At 41.4% G+C, this 15578-nt stretch overlaps 1 protein-coding gene across 1 annotated transcript in view; it reads right to left on the bottom strand.

Moving 5' to 3' along the window:
• Positions 1-15578, bottom strand: part of LOC307264738 (LIM homeobox transcription factor 1-beta.1-like) — a gene marked incomplete at its 3' end in the record, with an annotated part of 43189 nt that overhangs the window by 25972 nt on the left and 1639 nt on the right. The gene's annotated exons all lie outside the window — the stretch shown is intronic.

Consider the following 15578-nt stretch of genomic DNA (forward strand, 5'->3'; position numbering starts at 1 on the left):
GTTTAATACTTCAATTGTTTCTAATTGATCTAAACCATGGAAGAAGGTAGGGCTGCTCAATTATGAAAAAATCATAATCATGATTATTTTGAGTAATCACATTGTGTTATCACGATTATTAAAGACAGTTAATCATTGATTTAAGAACATTATGCATTTATTTTACTTTTAACAAGGTTTTTTTCTAAAAACACCATGACTTTGGACTTTAAACAAAGGCCTAATTGAACTGAAAACAGGGAGAATAGAAATAGGCTAAATAAGTGAAACATATTTTTAATAATTTAATAAAAATATGTCAAAATAAAAATAACCAGTTGTAAATGGTGTTGATAGGGCACGTCTTTTGATAGCATTAAATGTAAGGGCATGATTTATTTATGTCATGGAGCTGGCTGGATAGGCAGTTGCATTGTAGTGTTGACAGTTGTGGTGGCAGGAGTTAAGGAGCTTTAAACTTCCTGTGTTTTTATTCATTGATTGCTTGGTCATAGACAACTATGACTCGACTTAAAGTGAATAAACAAATTGGTCGGGATGTTTAGAGGTGCAGATCAGGTCGTGGTAGGCCTATATCACTTTTCTTTCTCTCTCTGTCTCTCGGTCGCGTATGTCATGTTACTCGCGTGTCCGCGCGTGACAAATCTTGCACATTATTTTAGTTTGTTGTGAGTCTGAAGTGTTTTCAGACAACACAATTAGTTTTACCTTTATTCTCGTCATCTAGAAGTTTTTCAAAACACCCGGCAATGCGCAACATCTCCCTCGTACTCTCTGGACTAGCCGTTAGCGAAACTATCAGGTGAGGGAGGGGCCGAGCGGAGCTCACGGCTGAAAGGGTTTGCTGCATTTATAAGCCTGCATGCCCCGGCGAGCGGAACAATGATAGTTTAGTTTAATAACGATTATCCCCGACCTGATTTCTTTTTTTACAACTGAGATTGCAAGTAATATGACTGGAATGGTGCGGAAATGGAAACACATTTGGAGCCGTTTTAAGTAGATTTTTATTTATTTAGCTATATATATAAAAAAAAAAACACTTTGGCGCTGAGGATTTTCCTTTGGGGGGCGCCAACATTTTTTGAATGCAGGAAAAACCCTGAGTCTTCAGTCTTTTCAAAGTCTTTTAAAAGTCCTTTAGTGTAAGCCCAGCATACACACACAAGTTGCTTTTATCCAAAGCGACTTACAACTGGAGCACACATTCATACACCGATAGCAGCAGCTACCACGCAGGGTGCAAGCTAACTTTCAGGAGACATTTAGGGTTCAGTGTCTTGCCCAGGGACACTTGGACATGTGGCGGAGAGACTGGGGATCGAACCACCGACCCTACAGTTGCGGGTCGAGCTACATCCCCCCTGGTTATTCCTCTGTGTTTTTGAATAGGGTCGTGGTAGCTCTAAGTCGAACAGCTGATTGGCGGAGTGATGCGCTGCACTGCACCAGCGTGAGTTAGCTTAGTAATACAATGGCCGAACTACGCTTGAAAAAAAAGTGCAACAATAAACAGCTGCCTGGCGGCAAACTAAAGCTGTGAAAGATATCTCAGTTTAGCGTACAATTGAAGGGATATTTATTTTTTAGGTAAAAGTTTTTCTTCTGTCCCTGTCTGCAACAGTAGACAAGGCTGGCTTCTGATACAGCAACATCTCCACTTAACTCCTTATAGTGACTGCACTGATAGCCATCTCCATAAGGTAACAGAATAACTATGCACAAGTACCTTCAAAAATACTATATCCCTTTAACACAGGGGTACTGATTCAGAATTTGATGGTCTCGTTTGCTGTTACAGGTTATTTATGATCATCAGAGACTGTTTCGGAAATATTTAAAAGTTCCTTGTTGCACCTTTAATATTAATGAGCGCACTGTAGATTTGGATGGACCAGTCTGCAAAGTATCAGCATTGCTTTAAAAGTTTGGAGCTTTGTACGGTGGCCCTGAGAGCTCACAGCACTGCAACTTAAATGTCACATATTATGCAAAATGCACTTTTTCAATGTTTTTGAACATAAACATGGGTCCACGGTGTGCCTAGAGACTAAGTAAAGTATAAAAAAAAAGAAAACTCTCCCCCTTTCTGAAACCCCCACCCCTCCCCCCCAATGTACTCCGTTCAGAATTCTTCCCGATATGTCGTCACTAGGGATGTAATGATATGAAATTTTGAGTACGATACGATACGATATTGCGATTGATATCACGATACGATATTAAGCGCGGAATTAATTTCAACCCCCTTAAATGAAATGTTCTACCGCTGATTTAAATAAAACACAAACGAATAATTCAAATTTTTATATCTTATTATGAAGAGATTTCTGAGAAATTTAAACAACACTGCTTCTCTACTATTTTTTTAAAGAAGCATTACACCTATAATTTTAAAATTAAATACGAATTTTAAATCTAAACTTTAGGCACTTGTCTGTAACTGTAAAAGTATGCATAAAGTAAAATAATTTAACAATAGTGTGATAATTTTTCCATGTCTTATTTGCTTATCAACTCTATTTTATTCAACACTATTTTTGCAAGCCATGCTTTTACCTTAATAGGCCTACATTATGACAGGCACAATGAACTCAGTAAAATATTAAATTATGATTTTTATTTGTTAAAATGCAGTCTCAAAATCAATGTTTTTGCAGTGCACTCCTCTCCCTCCTCCCTTCCTCACACTTTCGCAACTTCACACATGCGCAGCATTTGGAAAACGCGCTGCAAATAGTCCACAACTAAACGGAAGTGTTTCCAGAGGAAACTTAAAAGTGATGCACACGTTTTATATACTATCTATGGTTCGGACGCAGATTTTGACCATGATTTTGACTCACAGTGCTATTAAGGTTATCTTTCCGTCTACACTAGCCTACGCTGTGTAGCAAAGGTTGGCAATCTAAAAGTGTGATTAAAGCCGTTTTACTGGACTGTGGAGGAGACTGTGTGCAGGAAGACTGAGAGACACCATCTGTCCGAAATGTAAGTAGTCCTATTCTTAAAATAATTCTGGCCCATTGTTAGTTGAATGTCCGTATCCCTCCTATAATAACCAACACTGACTGAAATGAGAGAATGCCGCTGGGTTTAGTTAGCGTTAGCGTCCGCTAGCTTAACCGTTAGCTTTAGGCTAACCGTTTGAGCTGTGGAGTCTTTGGCAATGACTGTTTGTTGTCGCCTGCGGCTCGTTTTTGTGAACTCACATTAGACCTGCAATGAAGGTCCCTGTGTGAAAAACAAATGGTGAAACTGACTGGTGTGTTGGAAACTGTAAAGAGTATTAGTTTTGAATATCTTCAGGCTGCTACCTGCTAGCTGTCTGACTGTAAGCCGTAGTGGTACAAGCAGCAGTATATATCTCCAGTGTAATGTGTATACAGCCAAGCTGGAGCTTATTTTCATACGGCCCGTAGGCAGATTTCCCTGTCCACACAGTATAAGCGGCGAACAAGATTGTGTCTCCGCAAACATTTTCTGAATATCAATCATAGGCTTGTGGCGTGTAAAGACGGGAGTCGGAGGCGGAGTGTCAAAAGACGGAGCTAACTGCTTTAATGACCTTAAGACACTTGTCGAGTAACAACAACGGAGCAGAGTCAGACATGTCAACTCCTGCTAGTCTCCACATGCCAACAACACAAAAAAGGAAATTCCCCCAGTCATAACAGTCCCCCCGGAACCCCGGAACTTCAGTTCCATAGGTGAATTATGTAAGATCACTACACAAGCCCCCCCAGAATTCACCCATAGTCAAAGTCCCCGCGCCGGAAAGGCACGCTGGCCCGGCCGCGACTAGAACGAGTGGCAGGGGCCGAAGAGGAGAGGGGCGTGGTGGGTGCGGCAGGACCAACATCAGTTGCGGTCGTAGCGACTGTGGCACCGATGGTTACAGGAGCGTTGGTTACAGGAGCGCTGGTAACAGGAGCGTTGGTTACAGGAGCGCTGGTAACGGGAGCGTTGGTTACAGGAGCGCTGGTAACGGGAGCGTTGGTTACAGGAGCGCTGGTAACGGGAGCGTCGGTTACGGGAGCGCTGGTAACGGGAGCGTTGGTTACAGGAGCGCTGGTAACGGGAGCGTCGGTTACGGGAGCGCTGGTAACGGTCGGGCGTGGTGGCGTCATCTAGGCCATCCTGCTTCGGAACCATGTGGAGTGGCGAGGACCACGGACTGTCGGAACGGCGAACGATGCCCAGGCGCTCCATGTTGGCGAATTCAGCCTTAGCAACCGCCAGTCTCTCCGGAGCGAGCCGTCGGGCCCTGGCATGGACGGGGGGCCCTTTCGTCTCAATATGGTGCTCCACACCGTGTTTCGTCGACGTGGACGAGAAGGTCGGTTGCAGCAGGCTAGAGAACTCTCTGAGCAGCCGCTGGTACCCGTCACCCTCAGAGAGCGAGCTAGCAAGGCCGTCGTATGTCCCCTCATCGCAGACACGTGCGAACGAGGAGAAGGTCAATGCGTCATGCTGTTGCGATCGATATTCAAATCAGTCTCGGAATCTTCAGCGGGACTGACGTCAGGGTCACCAATGTGGCGTGTAAAGACGGGAGTCGGAGGCGGAGTGTCAAAAGACGGAGCTAACTGCTTTAATGACCTTAAGACACTTGTCGAGTAACAACAACGGAGCAGAGTCAGACATGTCAACTCCTGCTAGTCTCCACATGCCAACAACACAAAAAAGGAAATTCCCCCAGTCATAACAGTCCCCCCGGAACCCCGGAACTTCAGTTCCATAGGTGAATTATGTAAGATCACTACAGGCTCATACTTCTCTTTAGACCATATACTATTGAAACTGAAGTTTTTTCATTTCAAAACGCCACGTCAAGCGTTTTATTAGCCCAACGGCTTTTAACGGCTTTCAGTTGGTTTTCGAGGGAGGAGGAGGGAGTGGGCAGCCGTGGGCAGCTCGGCTAAAACCTTTAGCTTACAATGCTAGATGCTACGGATGCTACAGAACGAGAATGATTCTACATCCGCTACCAGTCCGCTACGTCATGGCTACGCTTGCCGCCCTCGTTTTCGATAGGTCCATAATGCCGCTACGTCATGCTTTTGGGCCGTATGAATTTCCGCATTAACACTTCCTTGTGGCTTCCCTGCGCCAATGAGCAGCTTTCATAGGAATGAATGGGCGCCATGTTTCAATACGGTGTCCATTTCTTTATATGTCCATGGACCTGAGGGAGCCTGTGTTTGATGAGGTGTCCATTGACCCACCCGGACCTTCACACAGCTATCTGTTCCATCAGAGGAGGACGTTTTCACGGTAAATACAGTTTAAATATGTCAGTCAATAACAGAATATGAACTAAGTATTTATGCATAAACTCTCTAAACTGGTAACATATACCCTGTTTTACGTTTGTCTTTACAGGTTCAACGGAGGAATGACCTGTAACGGTTAAGCTAGCGGACGCTAACGCTAACTAAACCCAGCGGCATTCTCTCATTTCAGTCAGTGTTATTATAGGAGGGATACGACAAAGGACATCACAGACATTCAACTAACAATGGGCCAGAATTATTTTAAAAATATGACTACTTACATTTCGGACAGATGGTGTCTCTCGGAAAGATAACCTTAATAGCACTGTGAGTCAAAATCATGGTCAAAATCTGCGTCAACAACAAGCGTGTCCGAACCATAGATAGTATATAAAACGTGTGCATCACTTTTAAGTTTCCTCTGGAAACACTTCCGTTGTGTTGTGGACTATTTGCTGCGCGTTTTTGTATTGTGTTTTTTTGTGGACTATTTGCTGCGCGTTTTTGTATTGTGTTTTTTTGTGGACTATTTGCTGCGCGTTTTTGTAATGTGTTGTGTTGTGGTCTTTGCAGCGCGTTTTCTAAATGCTGCGCATGTGTTGTCAAATTAATGAAGATGTTTTCTTAATTTGCTTGTGTTTTATCTTTGTGCATGTGTTTTCTTAAGTTGCAGTGCTGTGAGCTCTCAGGGCCACCGTAGCTTTGGCCTGTATTACACTGTGTGGTGACTGTTTGGTGACCAACGTGTGGCTAAAATGATGTGGGCTGGAAGCACAAAAACAGACAAGCTGTTGCTGTTGTGGGAAGTGAACCTAAAACAATAAAGCAATCGGTATAGTCTGGCCAAGCCTTGGGTGAAGCCATGACATAGTAGGGTGGCTATGTAAATATAGTGTCAACACCAGGACGCCCTTTGTCTCATATGAACTATTGTTGCGAGGGATGGGGTGGATATGGTTCTTATTTTCTCTCTGGCTTGTCCCTGTTAATACAAATAATGAATTTGACACACTCCTCGGACATGACATGCCAGTCGCCCATGCTCCCATAAATCCAAGTGTTATGGGCCACACCGCAGAAGAGCTCCACACCCCCTTGGCTTGGTGGTTTGGCTGTGCTGCTGCTGTGGCTCACTCTTTGAACCCCAGAGCTGCAGTCAATCTACTGCATAAAGCTTCAGGTCAGAGACGCCTTTAGATGGTGGTAGGATGGCCCTAGAGAAAAGAGGGGCCGACCAGTAACCATGAGGTCTCTGGTTGGATCCCTGGCACCGGACAGGAGGGTGTTAGTAGTAAAACTAGTAGTGGCTGCTATTACATCTACGGTGCCCACCATCTCTTCCATTGTGTCCTTGAGCAAGACACTAATGCCTCGTTTCCACCGAGTAGAGCGGGTCGGGTCAGAGCGGCTCAGAGCAGGACAGCTCACTTTTAAGATTCTCCATATTGTTTCCCCCGCCGACCCTACCCTTACTGGTAGGGCGGGGTTTAGGCTGGACTGCGATAGCTGCCGCCAGAATATGGGTCAAACTATCGGCCTGTGGAACAATTGTGGTCAAGCCAGCGGTCTCTCGTTTTTTGCTTGGTCAAACCAGCCGCTTCTTTATTTATTCCCCCCGTGTTGTTGTGAGCGTAAACGCACAGAGACGGCTTGGTGCAACTGAGAGACAGTGAGCGAACAGTGAGCGCTGGCTGCGGCAGCTACGTGACATGTCACGTAGCAGTGGGACACAGTGTAGCCAACTGATTAATTTAATGACGAGGAAAAACACCACACAATAAACAGTGCTGCGCTCACATTTTCGCCATAGCACAAGACTCTCTTCACTCTTGCCGAGGTGACTACACACGGCAGAAATGATTCTTTCGACCAATAAACGGACGGCATGTGTAGCTCCGCCTTTTCGGCACCCTTTCAGGCGGCTGGTACCCCAACGGAGGAGTCCCGAAATTAGGAGCAGCTTAGAGCGGTTAGGTGCGCTTATATCCGTACCCTACCCAACTTTTGGCAGATGAAAAGCCAAAATACCCGGAACCGCTTTGACCCGCTCTACTCGGTGGAAACGAGGCATTATTCCCAAACTGCTCCAGAGGCACTGTACTATGGCTGTCCCTGCGTGAGGACCCCCACCGAAGTGTGGTTGCTTGAGAGGGGATATGTGGAAAGACAAATTTCAATGTGCCATGTGTAAGTTGACAAATAATGAAACCTAACTTAACATAACCTTACTTAGAGCCCCACACTACTAGGTGCTGGAAGGTCCTGGAAGAGGGACTGTTAGCGGATAGAACTGTTAACAGTAACAATGTTGTATTTTCACTAGAAAGTAAAACCCACAGACCAGACCCCATTCACTGGTTATTGACTGTCACGCAAAAACAAGACAAAGGCAAGGTAACATATAGTGAAAAACTGTCCAAAAAGGGCTTTATTTTCTTAGATACCCCTTCCGGAAGCAAAACACAACAATGTTTTTCCTCATATATAAGGTCTCCCTTGTATGAAATGGATTCTTGTAATTCCATCTTGGAAACATCCTTCTCTATAGACGTAGTGAACCCAACATTCCTTTTCCTCTTCTTTGTTTTTGCACATGCAACATGTCACAATTCCACAGAATGGCTTTTGTAAAAAGAATCAGAAACACGGGGAAACTGGATAGACATTATGCATTTTTTTTGTTATATTCTAAAATAGGATGTCTATTTGTATCAGTCAGGTCTTGTATGCTGAATTACAAAAAGATTCAATAAAAGGGGGGGGGGGGGGGGATTAAATAATAGCAGAGTGTTGTACATCCCTTGTGGTGGCTCTGGTAATAGTAGTATATTGCAGTTAAATCCATATACCTCTCGTACACAGCCCGGAAGGATATACCGTATTTGTCTCCAGGAACTTATTAAAACTTAATTGCCGAACACAATATTTCAACGTAGGGGTAAGAGTAAGGTTAGGCAACTAAACTTGGTTAATGTTGGGTAAAAATTGTGGATATGGTTAATAAAAATGATCAAATCAATTCAAGTTCTAATGTATTTATATAGCACATTAAAAAACAAGCATAGTTGACCAAAGTGCTTTACACAAATTACCAGTCTTTGATGTCAGACACTGTCCTGACCTCCACACCCTTACTGAACTGTCTTCCTCCTTACAGGAGTTTACCTGTAGGCACGCTGTTCACTTTAAAATGAGTGCACAAACTTTTAGAATCATTATATTTATACCATGTAAATCATCCAATGCCTAAAAGTAGATAGGAGCTCTGATCACAAGCTATCTCTCTCAGAATCCCAGAGAAACCTTTGAACTAAAACCTGATCATTCACACAATCTGCCATGTTGGGACTAGTGCAAAGAGCCAACATAGTGCTGTGTTGTAGTTGTAACAGCTCTGCTGGGGTACTAAGACATTATTGATGGGCTGCATGTACGTTCATCATCATCCACTCATTCATCACACACTGCCTGCAGCCCCCTTCATGATTTGTGGCTCTCTCAAACTTTAGACTGTGTCCCAGTGTGGTAGAGGAATGCCAAGCTGTTCTGGCTGGGATCAGTAGGAGGGAACACAGATCACTTCCTAAATACCTAACCTGGTGTCATAAAAGAGAAAGCTGAGTGAATCTTATCTAATATATAGTGTTCAGTAGCGCTATGCTGTGTCCAACTAGTTGACACAGCAGCAACCAGTCCTGGTTGCTAATAAAGGCATTTATGCAACCTTTATATTAGAAAATCTAACATTTATAGTGCAAATTGTTGAATGTTATTTTTCCCCCAAGCTTTTGTCTAATTTTTCTTTTCATGAATATAATCAAAACTAAATAACACATGTAAGCAATTGCAGCTTTACTGTGTTCATGACGAACTATACAGGTTACAGTTATAGAGACCTTTGGCATATTGGGTCAGTGTTAAACATATTGATTCTCGTTTTAGGGATGAATACAAACAGCCTTGACTAATGTTACACAGCTGTTATTGTTACTTCATGATTCAAAGTTGACACTGTTTGTGACTTGACAGGAGACAGGAAACAAAAGAGTTGGAGTTAATAAAGTTCACCCAAAGTGCATGCAAAATGGCCAGAGAAGCTATTCAGATCTGTGTCAATGGCTTTTACATGCATCCTGGCCTCCTCCCAATATGTACACACTCTGCAGTAAATAAAATCATGCAATATTCTGAGATGTATTTCCCACTGTAAAACCTCCTCTGTTTTATTTCCACCTGGATCATATTGACACTAAAACAGCTTTGATTCAGACTCGGTTTTGACTTACTTTTGTCCTTTTCAAGTTCTTTAGTATTTTTTGTCGGCAGCTAAACTATAACATAGAGATTCATTGAGTATACACGTCTGTAGAAAACTAAGCACAACATCCACTGAAGGATTGCGCCGGTTTTGCGACCGCTAAACCAGTGCAAAAAAATTAATATTTAAAATCCAGTGCTAAATTGCTCCATTCCTATGCAAATAATCCTTGTCGCAAATAGCACTTTATCCTCAAAGGCCAGCGCTAATTGCAACAAGCCGTTTTAGTGGAGCAAATACCACTTATGAAAAGCGTGTACAAAATCTAGTGCAATCTGATCATCTTTCTTAACTACCCCTTCTATCTGTCTCTCTCTCTCTCTCTCTACAACACTTGGGAGCTTTGAATGATATTGAATAATATTGAGTCATGTTATAGGGAAAATCTACGGGAAATGGGTTGTACTATATAGGAAAAAACCGTTATGATGGAGCTGAGGCTTATTTAATAAAGGCTGCCTGCATTATTAAAAACAATGTCACTGTATAAACCTGTGATCTGTGTGTAACAGCCAACCTGTGTGGATGTTAAGCAGATTATAAAACATTCACAGAAGTTGTTTTTTGTTTTCTCCTCCGATTGTCTCCCTGTGCCTCCCAGCCCTCCTGGGCCCAGGACAACTGTACAGGTGTTTCCCCCTTGACGGCGAGCCTGCCCGCTTACTCACATTTACAAAAACTGAGGCAAACTGCGTCCAGCTGTCAAACCTTGTGGCCGTGTTAGCGCTGGTAAAGTGCAAATTCCTTAGTTGATACTGTGCTAAACCAGAGCAGATTGCGGACACTATTTTGCTGCTATTCGTGGAGCTATTAGCACGCGCAATCCATTCTCAGTGGATGTGGCCCTAAGATTTCTAAGTGTCTTCTAACAACTTCAAAAGCAAGCACAAGATTCAAGATTCAGCTTCAATTTGTCATTGCACATGTTACAGAACAACGATAATCTGTTTACAGTTATACCCCGCCAAGAGACATAGAGTGACAGTAACCAATACACCACACAACAGCTTAGCTCAAACACTGGTAGTCAATGGGAGCAGGTCAAAAGATAAACTTTACAACATCACGTTCCTGTGTGCATGTTGGGACTTGTTTATTTAGCACTCTATATTTTTACGCATTATGTCAATTAAAAACAAAATACATACTGGAAGGAAACCATGAAGTGCCTATGACGTTCACGTATGTATTTGATTCTCAAATTCTTGAGCTGGAGAGTGAGGCAAAAAGCTCAAATATAAAAATGTTGAACTATTTCTTTAAATATGCAATGGCTCCTCAGACAGAAGCTGAAAGTTCTCCCTCTTCAGCTCCCCGTACACACCGCGTCCACACACTGTTTCATGTAGCTCTGTTTGAAGTCAAGCCTGGGTCATTGGACCAGTGGCATAAATCACTGGAGGTAGATGATGTTGGAGGCTGTGTGAGGAGGACAACCTGTGGCTGCCCGGGCCAACAGTCTACCCAGGCAATGAAACCCAAGCTGCTAACTTTAATGAAGGCTTGTTTTTCTAGTGCTGAGTGCGGCCGTTGATCAGCTGTGGTATCCAAACAGAACAGGGCTTTAAGGAGCTCCTGCTGCTTCCTGTGTTGTTTCTTTGGCTTGATGTTGTACTCCCGCCTCTCCACCCCTCTCTGCCCCATGGCCCTAGGGGGACGGACAGTATTTAAAGCCCTGGAAAGCCTGCTGTGTCTGGGTCCAGGATTTACTCCTGGACCCTGGCTCTCTGCTTTGATTTATGCTGAATACACCAGCTCCTCTGGTTTCTAATCAAATAAACCTGCTCACTTTTACAATGACATATCCCACATACCTCCTCGTTTAAAAAATGAATAATGGAGGGCTTAAACAGAAAGCCAAAGAGCAAAAAGGTCTTGTGAGGAACACAAGACCGACCAGAACAAATGTAGCAGTTTTTAGCACCTGTTTTAGCATCACTTTTAGCCCAACAGACTTCAAAAAATGTAGGACAAGAAACACATTCCTCTTGTGTGAAAGCTGGTTATCCAAATGTATCAGTATAACTACTAAAATAACAAGAGAAAACCCTTAGAAACACATCGATGAGCCACAGTGCACGGGATGACATTCATTACCATCAACACACACACTGCAGCTTATTTGGAGTCACAACTACATACATACGCGCTGATTGGTGATTTTAATTGACAGACAAATGTCGAATCCTCACCAATAGACTACAAGAGGGGACAAAATGAGGGCCAAGCTAACTATTGAAATGTTTTACAAGCACACATTTTGCCACCTTGACAAAATGCATATATGTATACTATGGCTGTCAAATTAACGCGTTCATTTTGATTAATTAATCACAGAGCCTGTAATTAATTAGATTAATTTTTTGAATCGCTTGACAGCCCTAATGTATACATTTACAGGGCATCATGCAAGACAGACTTCTGGGGAAGCACTTCAAGAAGGGGAGCAGGGACTCCTTCCCCAGAAAAATATTTATGTAATATCAAAAAGGATGCTATGCTACTTCAAGTCACGACTAATTTTGCAAGCAAGAAGGCTAAAACACTGCATTGAGGGATTGATGACCACTCGCTTTTGCTAATGTAATTGGGGCTACTAGCCAAATATCTTACAAAGACAACTATGGCTGCATTCCAATCCCCATACTTCCCTGCTATTTAGTATCATAGAAAAAGATTTAGGATGTCCCAATATGTGGTCCAATGCAACATGCTGAAAAATACCCGGATGCCTTAATACATCTGCTCTTGATTTTAGTGTGGAAATCAGCATGCTATTTGGCCTTCTAATCCACTGCACACAGGAAGTGACGTCACTCATCGACGGAGGCTCCGAGTGAATACAACCAGCAATGAGACGGATATTAAAGCAAAACGCAAGTTCAAGGAGCCATCTTATGATGAAAATAAATAAGAACAATTATGTCCCAATTGTATGCCTACTGCATGCTAACTAGATACTTTTTATGGTCATGTATGTATGTAGAATTGTAAAAGTGCCAATTTGTATGAGTATTTACGTATATTTCTCAAATTCTATCAAGTGTGTATTCTCACTGCATTTTATTTTCACACATTTGATAAGGAGTTGCTGCTAATCACTTAAGCAGGACACCATTGCGGTGTGGCCAGCTGTCACACATATCTCCTCCTGTATAGTTATGCTGAGGGAGAGCGCACAGTGCACGCATTGAATCCGATACCATAGAGAAAGAGGGGTTCATGCAGTTATAGGTATAACAACCTTTGACACTCAAAATATAGATTATCAAATTAAATATAAGAGAAGAATATTCGTAAATAAATAAATAAATCCAGATATAAAAAATGTCAATAAAAATAGTGGGCACTTGATTTTGGCGCCTCTGATATATTATTCCCATATATTTTTTTTAGTGTTGGAGAGAGTCAGGGAACACAGAAACCTAGCTGCCAACAAATTATTTTGTAATTTGTGAGCGCATGACAAAAAAATTAAAATTATTCTGCAAGGACAGCTTAAATTGAACAACATAATGATCCAAAAGGCTTCAACTACAGTTTGTCCTGTCCAAAGCGCCTCAAAATACAGTGAAAGAGATGTGTTTGCCAGTTGGCTGTTAGTGAACAATGAAAGCAGAAGCCACGTCAGGATCACAGAAGAATAATACGAAATATTGGTGATAATACTTGTCCATGATGTATTGTGTCTTTACCAAATGATAGAGTCTTTTCCATTCATGGAATTTTCTAATTTTGAGAAGGAAATAATGACATTTTAAGATATTGAGGAATTTTGCTGTGATCAAGACAAAGAGCAAAAATAGGCAATGAAGAGATAACACAAAAGAGAATGTATGGTAGAGAATCCAAAAAGAGCACTTGGTAGTTTCTAAACTGCAAATCGTAGTCCACAACCAAAAAATCACAAGTTAAGGTTTTATGCTGTTAAAATATAAGCGTTATCTAGTATACCATTGTTATCATGTATATTTAATTTATAAATGAATTAATTACACACTGGAATAATTAGTTATCCTCCTAGTATTTCCTTCCTTAAACCATACAGTGTGATTTTTAATAAAATACAATTGAACGATATTTTACTATAATGTAATATTTTCCATCACTGCTATGCCCTTAATAACATCTTGGAGTTGTTTGATGCCATTTCATGTCATTTGGATCAACATGTAAGTCCAGTACACCAAGCTTGCAATCAGCACAAATATTCCTTGAAAATGCGGATTTAGTTTTTAGGGACTCATTTCATCCTTATTGAAGTCAATTGAACCAAGCCAAACTGAAGCTGCTTCAGAGTGACGTTTCAACATTCAAGACCTGCATTGGATTTTTCTCCTTATTTCCATCCTGCTAACCACATGAGCCTGGCTGTAGCCTCAGCGCTAGCTCTTTGTAAGTAGTTCCCAGGTCAGGACTTAAAACAAGATGGGACTATAGGCCTTATAGGACCCCTCAACTCATCAAACCATCTGTCAGAAGATCAGGCAAGGCAGCTCTTTGAAACACATTATATACACTATATATATGATATTCTTAAGTTTTCATTACTTGTCTTGCTCTCCTAATTTGAATATTAATTAGCATTTTTTTTTATTCTTACTCTTTGCATTCTTATTATTTTAAGTCACTTTAGTTTTTTTGCATTTCTTGCTTCTTACGGCTCCAGTGTTTCTTTTTTTATTATCTGTTACACATTTTCTTTAAATCTTAAACAACCCTTAAATTAAAATTTGCATATATATTTTTTTTTAAATTGCCAAGAATAGTCGATCGTCAAACTGTGAATGGTCCACAATATCAAATTCATTGTTTATACTGAAAGTGTACGCGCTCATGTGTCTGCAGTGCAATATTATGGTAAATGCATGTTTCCCATTGTAGCCAAGCAGACTTCCAGCATACACTAACATGACCATGGCAGTTAAAAGCTGCACGACAGGACAAAGGAGAGGCAGACAGGCTCACAGAGACAGTGAGACGGCCCGCTGTCTGTCTGTCTGAACCTCAATACAACAGGCCAGACCACCCAGCTGCAGGGTCCCCCCTCTGACAACATGATCACAGCACACAGCACACTAGAACCACATTCAAATATAATACATCTAGCTGCTTTCTGATCAGATTTCAACACAGTTTCTTCTTTGTCTTTTTTACACACCTGTTAAGCCAAATTATTTTGATGTGAAACTGTTACTAACACTAACGAGAGCACATTTATATGCAGTCACCTGCAATTTCACAAGATGTGCATACATGTGTGTATAGAATAACTTATTCGGGAAAAACAAAAAATGTCAAAGACCCGTTTGAGAACAGTTTGCTACCAAAACCTTTCATGTGTCAAATGGTGTGAAATGGTGCCATGACATTTGTATTTGTGAACTGTTAAAGTATTTTCATGTAGCCTACATTAGGCCTATATGTGACAAAAAAGTCATCCAGTGCATGCTTCTCTTTAAACATCTTAATTGCTGAATTGAAAAACAAAATCCTTATATTTCAGTTGCCCATTATTAATTAATTGATAAGTAACAAAATAAACTCGCTTCAATATCTGCCATGAAGATTTATTTTACATTTAAAATCACAGGTACTCCAGAGTGAAAAAGAAAGACAAACAGATTTGACTGTCTTTATTCTCCTCCAGTCTTTGAATGGATCTGAGATTTGTGACCATTATGCCAGTAATGTGAACAACACAACGCAGTAAATGATATGCATAATCATTTCTTTCATTCATTTTGTATATTTTTGTAATCTTAAAAATACTTCCTATTTTCACAGTTTTAAAGTCATTGTCTTTGTTCAACACGTTTGTTTACAGTCTGAAGGATTCTAAAATTGTAGGTGCAAAGAAACGGTGGAGAAAATAAACGTTTTAGGGCAGTGAACTTGAGGCTGAAATTATAATTTTTTGAATGAATAGAGACTATAGCATTGAGAAAACGGCTTAAAATATAAGCTGCTGCTTAAAAGAAAAA

Source organism: Ammodytes marinus, assembly GCF_949987685.1.
Source record: "Ammodytes marinus genome assembly, chromosome: 18".
In the NCBI taxonomy this organism is placed as follows: domain Eukaryota; kingdom Metazoa; phylum Chordata; class Actinopteri; order Uranoscopiformes; family Ammodytidae; genus Ammodytes; species Ammodytes marinus.